We start from the raw sequence: 11,781 nt of genomic DNA, 5'->3' as shown, positions 1-11,781 counted from the left end.
GTTCTATGTAATCAACTAATCTCATCTTCTAATACATTTAGGCAGTTCCTCAGCTTTTGGTATTTAAGCAATACTGCTATAATATCCTTATCAGATTTTTGAAGGTTGATATTTTTAAAAATCAATGGGAATATATAACTGATAAAAAGATATCTAAAATTTAAACCTATAAAAATATGAAAGATTATATTCTAAAATAATATAATTGAATATTTACATAATCTTGGAGGAAGATATTTGAAGCATGGTTTCAAACAATGGAAGAAATCACAATGAAAGAGTATTGGCTTTCTATAAGACATAAAAACATATTTGCTATAAAAGAGAAAAATCATAAAAAAAGCTGAAGGACAAGAAAAAATAAAGAATAAAGAAATAAGGAATAAAGAAACAATGAGAAAACTATTTGGAACTCATATAATGGATTAAAAATAAGAGTGATAATTTATAAGTTTATTAGAAAATATAAACATGGCAATTGATACATGGAAATCAATGGAATATTTGTAATGGCTAAGAAAAATACAAAAGAGTCTTCACCTTCATTATTGAAGATAATAAAAACATAAAATAATGCAAATATATTTAGTTTATCTTGTCAAGCTAAGTACCATGGAGAATTATAAGACAGTGTGAACATGAATACAATGAAAAGCTCTTACCACCAGTGGGATTACAGATAGCATAATATCTGGTGTATATTAGCCGCCCTCCAGATATTTGGTAATTGAATGAATATGTATGAAAGTAAACCTTTAGGACTGATTATTAGAGAAGGCTCTGTGAATGCATAGGCAGCATTGTTCACAAGAAAGCAACATGGACTTTCTTGCACCTTAACTTCATTCTCTTCTTTAACATGGAGCCAGGCTGGAGGGTGAGGTCACTGCATCTTGCCTTCAGCGACACGTATGACATGACCTCTCCAATATGCTAATAATCAGAAAAGAGAAATGTAGTCTTTGGTAAACCTAAAAGTAGTTCTGTGGATATTAGACCTATTGAATCAGAATCCCTACAGGTGAGTCCAGAGAATTTGTAAGCTACCCAGCTGACTCTTAGGTACACTAAGGTCTGAGTGCCTATGGGCTAGATGCTAGAAACATGATGGGAATTAATTAATGCATAAGGAGGTTTCACATTATGTATAACTTCTGTGCCCCAAGATGTCCTAGTAATTCTTTTCATCAGTGACTTTGATGATGACCTAAGGATTGTTCCTTACAAATTTTCAGATATCACAGAGCTGGTGGAGTTCATGAATACCTTAAAAAATTGCATCAAATACAAAGAACTGGAACAATAGATCAAGATGAAGTTTGATGGAATTAAGGTAACGTTTTATGCTTTATTCCAATACCACTGCGTGAGGGATGAGATGATAAAGATAGTTTTGACTTAGCAGCACTGATTATGAACAAGTCTCGGAGCTTTAGGCACTAGTCTTTGACTCAGTTATCAGTAAGCTTTGTGCATTAACTGCTCCAAAGGGCTAATATGATTTTAGGATACATTCATGTAAATGAAGTAACCAGAATAACCAAGAAAATAAGCATTTATTGTGTGCCAATCAGTCCACATTAAATGTATTTGGGTTAGGTGCCAAACTCTAGGGAGGTTATTCATAAATTAATCTATATTCAGAGAAAATCAACAAGGCTGAAAAAGCAACTTAAAATCAAGCATATGAAGATATATCAAAGAGATTTTTATCCTAAAATAGAATAAACTAACACTGGAAAAGGAGCAGCATAGGTTATTTATTTTTTAATTTGCCTTTTTTGCTTAATTTTTTAATTTTATTATTATAAAAGTAATATATTTGCATTATTTTAATAATTAAATATTGAAATTTTCTCACTGCATATGCTTTTAGGCATTGTAGTATTTTAGCACATAGAAATAATATCTAGAAGCACTAAGACAATGTCAACTGGCTTACGTTTTACACTATTTTCCAGATTTCTAAAGTTGAATTCTTTCATGTTTATTTTCTCAAGAAATGTATAATCATTTTGTCAGGTGAAAAAAGTTCCATTAAGATTTTGATTGGATCTGGGCGCCTGGGTGGCTCAGTGGGTTAAGCCGCTGCCTTCGGCTCAGGTCATGATCTCGGAGTCCTGGGATCGAGTCCCGCATCGGGCTCTCTGCTCAGCAGGGAGCCTGCTTCCTCCTGTCTCTCTGCCTGCCTCTCTGCCTGCCTCTCTGCCTGCTTGTGATCTCTGTCTGTCAAATAAATAAATAAAATCTAAAAAAAAAAAAAAAAAAAAAAAAAAGATTTTGATTGGATCTGTATGGAATTTATGGGTTAATTTAGGGAGTTTTCCTGTTCCAAATAAAACGACCTTTATATTTCATCTTTCCACAGCGTTCTTCAGTTGTAAAATTGAGATATGATTCAAATAACATTAAATTTACCTGCAATAAATTATGTATAATTCAGTGGATTTTAATATACTCAGAGAGTTATACAAACATCACCATTAATTCTAAAGCATTTTCATTTCCCTAAAAGATACTCTCTATCTCACTGAGCATAATGTTCTCAAGGTTCATCCATGTTGAGGCATGTACTAGTACTTCATCTCTTTTTATGGCCAAATAATAGTCTATTGTGTGTAAAACCACATTTTGTTTATCCATTTGTCAGTTGATGGATTTTGGATGATTTACACCTTTGAGCTATTATGAATAAATCTGCTATAAACATTATATGCAGAAGTTTTTTGTGTGAACATATATTTTAAATTTTCTTGTCATATACCTAGGAGTAGAATTGCTGGGTCATATGATTAAATTCTCAAAGAACTGCCAAATTATTTTCTAAAGTGGCTACACCATTTTACAATCCTACCAGCAATATGCAAGGGTTCTAATTTTTCTGTATCTTCACTTGTTATTGTGTATTTTTTTAAAAAGATTTTATTTGTTTATTTGACAGAGATCAGAAGTAGGCAGTGAGGCAGGCAGAGATGGGGAGAGCAAGATCCCTGCCAAGCAGAAAGCCCGATGCAGGGCTCGATCCCAGGACTCTGGGATCACGACCTGAGCCAAAGGCAGAGGCTTTAACCCACTGAGCCACCCAGGTGCCCCTATGTTTTTTTATTATAGCCATCCTATTGGATGTGAAGTGGTATCTCCTTATGGTTTTTATTTGCATTTCCTGATGGCTAATGACATTGAGCATATTTCCATGTGCTTTTGGCCTGTTTGTTATCTTTAGAGAAATGTCTGTTTAAGTCCTTAGTCCATTTTTCATTTGGGTTATTTGTTGAGTTATGAGAGTGGTTTACATATCCTGGATATAAGTCTCTTATCAGGTATATGATTCACAAATGTTTTCTCCCATTCTGTGGATTTTTTCACTTTCTTGCTAGTGTCTTTCGAAGCACATATGTCTTAAATTTTTATGAAATATAATTTACATGTTTTTTTTCTTGTGATGTTTGATCTTTTAGTGTTGTAGCTAAGAAATCATTGCCTAATCTAATAAGAGTTTTATAGTTTTAGCTCTGAGATGGAGGTCTTTGATCTGTTTTGAGTTATTTTTGATGTGACGTAAAGTAGTGGTCTAAATTCAATCTTTTGTGCATGAATAGATAATTATTTTAGCAAGATTTATTGAAAAGTTTATTCTTTTACATTGAACTGTCATGGCACTCATCAAAAATAATTTGGCCATAAATGTATGGATTTATTTCTAGACTCTCTTTTCTATTGATTTATATGTCTATTTCAATGCAAGTGCCATACAGTTTTGATTACTATGGCTTTGTGGTAAGTTTTAAAATTGGGAAGTGTGGGTCCACCAATGTTGTACTACTTTTATAATGTTTTGGTTATTCTGAGTTCTTAGAATTTTCATATGATCATCTTATTAATTTCTGCAAAAATAAAAGGCAGCTGGGATTATGTTAGGGATTTCATTGACCCTATAAATCAATTGGTAGAGAATTTCTATCTAACAATTTTAAATCTTCCAATCCATGAATATGGGATGTCTTCCCTTTCATTTAGGTCTTAACTTATTTCAATGATATGCTGTAATTTCCAGTGATCAAATCTTGAACTTCTTTTTAAAAATGTTTTTCCAAGTGGCTTAGTCAGTTGTGTATCGAGCTCTTGATTTCGGCTCAGGTCATGAACTCAGGGTTGTAGGACTGAGCCCTGTGTTGGGCCCTGTGCTGGGCATGGAGCCTGCTTGAAATTCTCTCTCTCCCTCTGCACCCTGCAAAAGAAAGAAAAGAGGAAAAAATGTTAATGTCATTAACACTACACATTTAAAAAAAAAAAAGAGTACAAGCCCTACACTGCACTCAGTGTAGGGCTTGTACTCACGACCCAGAGATCAAGAGTCATCTGCTCTATTACTGAGTTAGCCAGGCGCACCTCTCCCCTTTTTAACCTAATATCCATTTCCACAGGACTCTTCAGTACATTCAGGTCCTTTGCCACGACTATGGTTTACCCACCACAACCAGGTCAATCCTCAGCCGATCCTAGATGACTTCAACAATTAGCTTTCTGCATTCTTTTTCTTGAGTTGCCAAGCCTTGCTGGAAAAAAAAAATCAAGTTTGTATTACTCTAAGTCCATTGATGTTAAATCGAACATGGCACTTACTGCCATTCAGCAATTCTTTGCTTCTTTCTAGTCAATTACTTTTATAAATAGCAGGTTGTATTCTGATTCTACAAGTTACTAGTCTGTATGACTGTGGGTAAGTCATTTAACCTCCCTGATTTTCCATTACTTAGTCTCTAAAATGAGAACAGTGGTACCTACATCAAAAGATTATTTTAAGGATTAAAATAACAATGTATATTGAAGCAATGTATCCCTTGCCTGGCACAGAATACTCAGTTAATGCTTGCCCTTGTTTTATGGCAAATCCCAAATTTTGCTCCTTTCTTTATGTCCTTTCCCTTGAATCTTCCTTTCTTCCCTATTACCCTCTACTCTTAACAACTGCTTTGACTTTATGGAGGATAGAGGCCAACACTTGTGTATCTTCTGTTTTCCTTTCCTCTCCAGATAGACCAGGAATTGTATTCATTTTTTTGCATTCTGAATGACTAGCTCAGGTTTAGCACATGAAAATATCCAGGGTTGGTTCCATTGGATTTAAAATGTCCTTATTTTTATGTTCATTCCATGAGATTAGGGAAAGATAAGGTGGCAGGAATCACAATGCAATAATAAGTTTGGGGAAATTAGGCTAAATATTTGCTTGTGATGGTTGGTGAAAAATAAATCCCCTGGTATTCAAAATCTGCCTGAAGGAGACTTTGAGAATCAGGAAATGTCTAAATGAAAACACTCATTTAGGTCTGATAATTAGCAACATAAACGGAAAACAGATGAATAAGCTGGCTTTATTTGTAAACAACCATTTATGGTCCAAATCATTTCCCCCCTATGACAGAGACTTCCCTGTTCAACATTGCAACATCTCTCAAATATAAACAGTAAAACCAAATGGCTACAGACAATGATCAATGTGTTTTATGATAGCCATACAGAGGGAGAACAAACATTCCTCTACTAATTAAACACAATCAACCAAGCAAAACCATTTTAACCTTTCTTGGGTCAGGATTAGAGTCTAATGATGTTTTCAACATATACCCAGTCCGAATTTTCTATGGCTAATTCTGACATTAAGTTAAGTTTCTTTTCCTGAAGTAAGCTTGAATTTAGGAGAGAACATTAGGATGATGTTATTTTCTTGAGGATATTTATTTTTTTGATAAGTGTTTTAAGCTAAGACCTTGATATAGAAATTTGAGATGGGGAATTTTAGCAGAGGAAGCTTATGGATTCAAACTGCATTGAAAAGTCATTTTCTCGAAACCTTCTTTCCCTTAAGAATATCTAGGGGTGCCTGGGTGGCTCAGTCCGTTAACGTCTGCCTTCGGCTCAGGTCATGATCCCAGGGTCCTGGGATCGAGCCCCATGTCGGGCTCCCTGCTTCCAGGTAGCCTGCTTCTTCGGGGCGCCTGGGTGGCTCAGTCAGTTAAGTGGCTGCCTTTGGCTTGGGTCACGATCCCTGGGTTCTGGGATGGAGCCCCACGTAGTGCTCCCTGCTCTGCGGAGAATCTGCTTTTCTCTCTCCCTCTGCCTGCCTCTCTACCTACTTGTGCTCCATCTCTCTGTCAAATAAGTAAATTAAAAATCTTAAAAAAAAGATAAAAAAAAAAAAAGAATATCTGTTTTATTTGTGTTTCCCCAGTGGGGAGTATATAGACTTTCAGAAGCTGCTGGTGTTCGTGGGGTTTGAGAACAGAAAATGTCTCTGGCAATTTCTGAAATGTGAGTACATCGACAAAGTGAAATCAAACTGGTTGTGAGTCAAACACTCTGCCCTTTAGGAATTCAGATAATTCAAAGATTATCTATGTTCTACACCAAAGTTCATGTGCGATTGCAGTAATACATTTCTAGAATTGCTTACGTAGATTTAATGGGTTTTCTGCTTTTGTAGTAGAAAAACTGGGACACACTCATCCCCCAATTTCTTTTCTGTGACTCTTTTCCATTCAATCAATACATGTAATATTTCTTTTTCTTTTCATTAATTTCTCATATTTTTCAAAAAGAATCACCTGAGATTGAGAAGGAAACATTGCTATAAGCTCAAATTGACACGATATATTAATGTTTAAAGATTTTATTTATTTATTTGTCAGAGAGAGAGAGAGAACACAGCAGGCAGAGCGGCAGGCAGAGGCAGAGAGAGAAGCAGGCTCCCCACTGAGCAAGGAACCCGATGCGGAACTCGATCCCAGGACCCTGGGATCATGACCTGAGCCGAAGGCAGCGGCTTAACCAACTGAGCCACCCAGGTGTCCCTATATTAATGTTTAAAGTTGTGTTATATCTAGCCTTGCATTCATAATGATGGTCTATTAGTTAGGATTCTAAGTAACGGAAACCAAATTCTAACTTAAGCAAAATGCAGTTGATCCTTGAATAACGTAGGAGTTAGGTGTGGTGACCCCTGCTGCACCCCCCATGCAGTCAGAAATCTGTGGTGACTTGATTCCTTCAATACTTAAGTATTAATAGCCTGCTGTTGACTGGAAACCTACTGATAACACAAAGAGCCAATAGATACATATTTTGTATGTTGTATATAGTATGTACTATAGTCTTACAGTAAAGTATGTTGGAGGAAAAAAAGTTATTAAGAAAATCATAAGGAAGAGAAAATATTTACCATACTTTACTGTATTTATTGAAAAAATTCACGTGAGTGGACCTGTGCTGTTCAAACCCATGTTGTTCATGGGTCAACTGTAGGTAGATTTGTTTGAAGGATTCTAGGGAATCGTATAGGATTCAAGGGCAATATGATACTGTGTTTCAGGAATAGACTGGTAAAGAGGTGCTTTATACATCTTCTTTCTCCATTTTCTCCCATGTTTTCACTATACATCTGCATTATTCTTGACCCTACCTTTACTGGCTTACTCAGCGCTTCAGACCATATAGATGGACGGGTGAAAAAGAAGGGGGTAATTCTTAGAAAAGCTATGAGTTGGGCTGTCCGAACAGTGTGTGTGTGTGTGTGTGTGTGTGTGTGTGTGTAAATTTATATTTATAGTATATATATGTTGACTATAAATCATTATAAAAATAATTTGTAGACATATCTTCATGCAATAAATGCTACACATTCTAAGTAGATCATTAGTTTAGTCCTTGTTATCTGAACGCATGGTCACATAAGCTTTTTTTGTTCATGCATTTCTGTACTGATGATTCTGCCTCCCCACTCCCATACCCATTATCTACCCTCTCTGCATTCTTGTTTACCCCAGAAGCCTGATATCTTCCCAGTATATCACCCAGGATTCATTATCTGACTTACAACCAGATTAAGCTGATGGAGATCAGTGGTGGTATGTGAGAGATATCAGAATATTTATTCCTGGATTCTTCCTGCTTCAGTGCTACGTCTTTGGCAGTAGCTGTGACTGTCCATGAGTACAGCTCTCTGATGGTGACTCTGCTCACTGGGATCCAGTAACACTGTTTCCTTCCCTTGTCTCTCAAGCCGAGTGGTGTTAATTTCAAGGTACCTCAACATTCATTAATACTGCCCATATATTTGTAATGGCGTTTTCATTAAAGTCTCCTAATTTGAGTTACTGGGGAGAATTCTGTTTACTATTGGGACTTGGGTATTTGGCACAAAAAGTAGCCCCAGAGTCAAACTTTCAGCATGGGAGTTCTTGAGCAAGATTGCTATCTTACTTAGGGAAAATAACTTCTCAGCTTGAGTGTACCGGGCAATGAGAAGATGGTAAGATGCTATACGTAGTGGCATTACTAACGTGGATTACGGAACTCACCATCAGTGGTCTCTCTGATTGCAGCTGCTATTGCAAATGTGATGTTTCTGCTGGAGAAAATTAACACATTCCATGGTGATTAGTGAGATATATGCCTGCCAGACGGTGGGAAATAAACTCTAAGTCCCAGCAGGTCTGGGACTTAGAAAGAAGAGGATTGGTTATATGAAATACGTGGATGGACCTCACAGAATGGCCAAAGACTGTGGAGATATTTGTATCTCATCAGGTGGCACCTGCTGTAGAGGAATATCTCAACAACCAGGTGGACAAGATGACCCATCCTTTGAATATCAGACAGTTTCTTTCCCCCAAATGGTTTATTTGGTGGGCTTTTGTACAAAGTGATCATACTGGCAAGGATGGAGGTTATGCATGGACTCAGAAATGTAGATTTCCGCTTACCAAGATTTATTTGGTGGTTACCCTGATGATGGTCTACCTTGTCAACGAAGGAGACCAATACTTAAACCCTGATATGGCACCATTTCCAACACGACCTGCCATCACCATTATGGAGGGTACGGCAACTTATTTTTAAAGATATACATGCAAATTCCAGAAAGGGATGTGCCTCGCCCTGACAGCACTGCTCTGTGGATTTACAAACGGGCCTGTCCATTGTCATGGTATTCCAAACAACATTTCATCTGGCTGGGAATCGTGAAGAAGCTTCAAAGATATGTGCCCAAGCAATTCACTGGTATTACTATGTACCTCATCCTAGAAACAGTGAATGACCTAATAACGGGAGTTGGGAGACAAAACCCTGCCCGGCTGGGAAATTATCTTACAGGATACAGCATATACTTTAGACCAGCATGAATATTTGATCACATAATTCTTTAGGCTCCTAAACCATCTGGTCACTGTTTCTCTCAGACCCACGAGACTGAGCTTGTTCAAGGCTACCCCCTCAGCTGATTCGAGAATTCTTCAGGAACTTCTATTCATGTAGACTAAAAAAATCATGTACCTGAATACCTCAAGTGCCATATATTGATCACAATCAATAATAACAGTCTGTTAAAAGTTTTTAGTAGAATGACCAAAATAGTGCTAACATTTTTCAATAACTGTTATTCTACTGTTAGTTTTTTTATGTTTTATTGAAATGTATAAAAACAGTCATGAATATTATTTACTCATTTTAAAGATTTATTTATTTATTTATTTATTTATTTGACAGGCAGAGATCACAAGTAGGCAGAGAGGCAGGAGGAAGCAGGCTCCCTGCTCCCTGCTGAGCAGATCCCAGGTGCTTGATCCCAGGACTCTGGGATCATGACCTGAGCCGAAGGCAGAGGCTTTAACCCACTGAGCCACCCAGGTGCCCATATTTACTCATTTTAAATAAATCTCTTATTAATATGAATTGCCTTCTTAGACCCAATTCATGCTTTTCCTTTAATTAAAATTTATCTGATATTATATTGTGATCATTGCTTTATTTTTGTCAGATATTAGCTTTATATCACTGACTTTTTTATAGCCATTTTTGTATTATTTTTGCTTTGAATTTATTTTGTAGAAATGGAATAGAGCAGAACTTCATTTTCTGACACATCTGAGAGACTTTTTTATTTCCTAGGGAAAGTGATTTGATTTACATTTATTATAGTTAGTTTATTTTTTCTTATTTCTGGCATTTTCTTTGCTTTCCCATTTGTCTTTTTCCCTTCATTTTCTATCTTTTGCTCTATGGACTGTGTTTTCTTTGCTTTTAACTTTGCAGTGCTTTGGAATATTATGAGTGATTGTCTTGAAATTTTTTATCCTGTTCTCTGATTATCAGAGAGTTGAACATGAAACTGTGTGCCCCCTCCCAGTATTTTGCTTCTTTTTTTCCCTTGTGTTAGCTCTTTGTACAGAAATCACATGGAGGTAGATATTAATCTGAATTTTTCTAAAAACTGCACCTGGATGGTATGCTTTCTAATTGTTTATATATTTGGAAGTATGAATTTCTTGCCTCCACTCATGATAGGCAATTTGGTTTTTATCATTTGGACGTAATCACTGAGTGTCTTCTGGCATTTTTGTGGGCAGTGGGCATATGTGAAGTTATCAGGTAAGATAAAGAATGACCACAAAGAATCTAAAAACATCTTAAATCCTACAAATAAGGAGAAAGGGGGAGGATTGGGACCATGGAAAATCTCATCAATAAAGTACAATCAATACACAATGGACATGTTCCTGCAGTACAAGAAAAGGATGACGAGGAGAAAGAAAATGAGAGCCGTGGAAGACCAACCAGAGATTTCTCACAGGTGAAGCCTGTGATCCTGTAGAAGAGCCCCAGACAAATGGAACAGCGGGAACAATTCAACCACAAGATGGAAACCTGTTCCTGAGCGAAATTCACTGAGAGAAGCATAAGGTCAAACACATTCTGGAAACACTTCTGATGATAAAAATGGAGGACAAAAAAATCCTGTGCGTTTCCAGGCAGACGAAAGAAGGAATCTAAATGCGAAGGTACTTCCTTGATTTAGTTTTGGTTCGTGATCTGTTTCTACCTTTTCCCCAGTGCCTTTCTAGTAAGAACCAGATAAGCTAAATGGGGAACTGCTGGCCAGATGTCATTTGTAAGCAGGAAGTATTTTATAGACCTTTAAAAAAATCAGGCAAGGTTTAGTTATTTTGAACTCCTAACTGTCCCAGGTCCGCCATGACTCCTTTTAAGTGGATGTTACTGACCAGCCAGTGATGCTGGTGTTCTTCTACTGTCTCGGCTGTCCCATGGCTTGTACTTCTTTCATGAAGGAGATGCCAGTTTCAAATGAGAAGATTGGGGTGCTGAACTCCAATAGGAGGAGACTCAAACTCTCTTTGCAACATTGAACAATCCACTAGAAATGGAGAATAGAAATAGACAAAAAAAAAAAAAATCTGCTTTTTATATAATTTCCCTAATTCCCGTTACCCTTATAAAGCCTTGTATCTTGGTCCTCTTGAGTCACTTGCCACAAGGAATTTCAGGTAGGCCGGCATCCCAGTCGCAGGTCAGTGGTTTTAGAATCCAAGTCTTCACCGGGTCTGGGTGCTGAGTATCTTGGAATAGTTGTGGTTCTTCTGAGATTTGAAATGCTGTCCATTGGATGGGAGTCTGCTGATCAGGGGGGCCAGGTTTTGAGTGATTCAGCAATGACTCAGAGAAGATAACTCTTTTCTAGTGAAAGAAAGCAATCAGATCAAATCAAATAAAAAGCTACCTCAACCCTCTGGGCTATCTTACCTTGTGCATTTGAGCAGACAAGTTGTGCTGAGGGACATGAAGCGCGTATAATATATTTAGGTGGAGATCCAAACCCTATTCCCCCTTTAATACTTGAAAATGTTTTGACATTTCAAACTGCCTGATATAACCTAAAGGTGATAGAGATCCTTCTGGGACCCTGCTGGGATGCTGCCTTAGGGA

The 11,781-nt window shown here is 37.0% G+C and overlaps 1 protein-coding gene across 1 annotated transcript in view; it reads left to right on the top strand.

Moving 5' to 3' along the window:
* Window positions 1–1,260: 1,260 nt before the first annotated feature.
* Window positions 1,261–11,781, top strand: part of LOC111145805 (lysophosphatidic acid receptor 1) — a 204,408-nt gene continuing 193,887 nt past the window's right edge. The window contains exon 1 of the mRNA XM_022501040.1: window positions 1,261–1,333. The gene's annotated coding sequence lies outside the window, so the exon portion shown is untranslated. The remainder of the gene's footprint in view (window positions 1,334–11,781) is intronic.

This window comes from Enhydra lutris, unplaced genomic scaffold (assembly GCF_002288905.1).
Source record: "Enhydra lutris kenyoni isolate GAN:26980312 unplaced genomic scaffold, ASM228890v2 scaffoldscaffold13, whole genome shotgun sequence".
NCBI classification, from domain to species: domain Eukaryota; kingdom Metazoa; phylum Chordata; class Mammalia; order Carnivora; family Mustelidae; genus Enhydra; species Enhydra lutris.
This window is presented reverse-complemented; position numbering and strand designations above follow the sequence as displayed.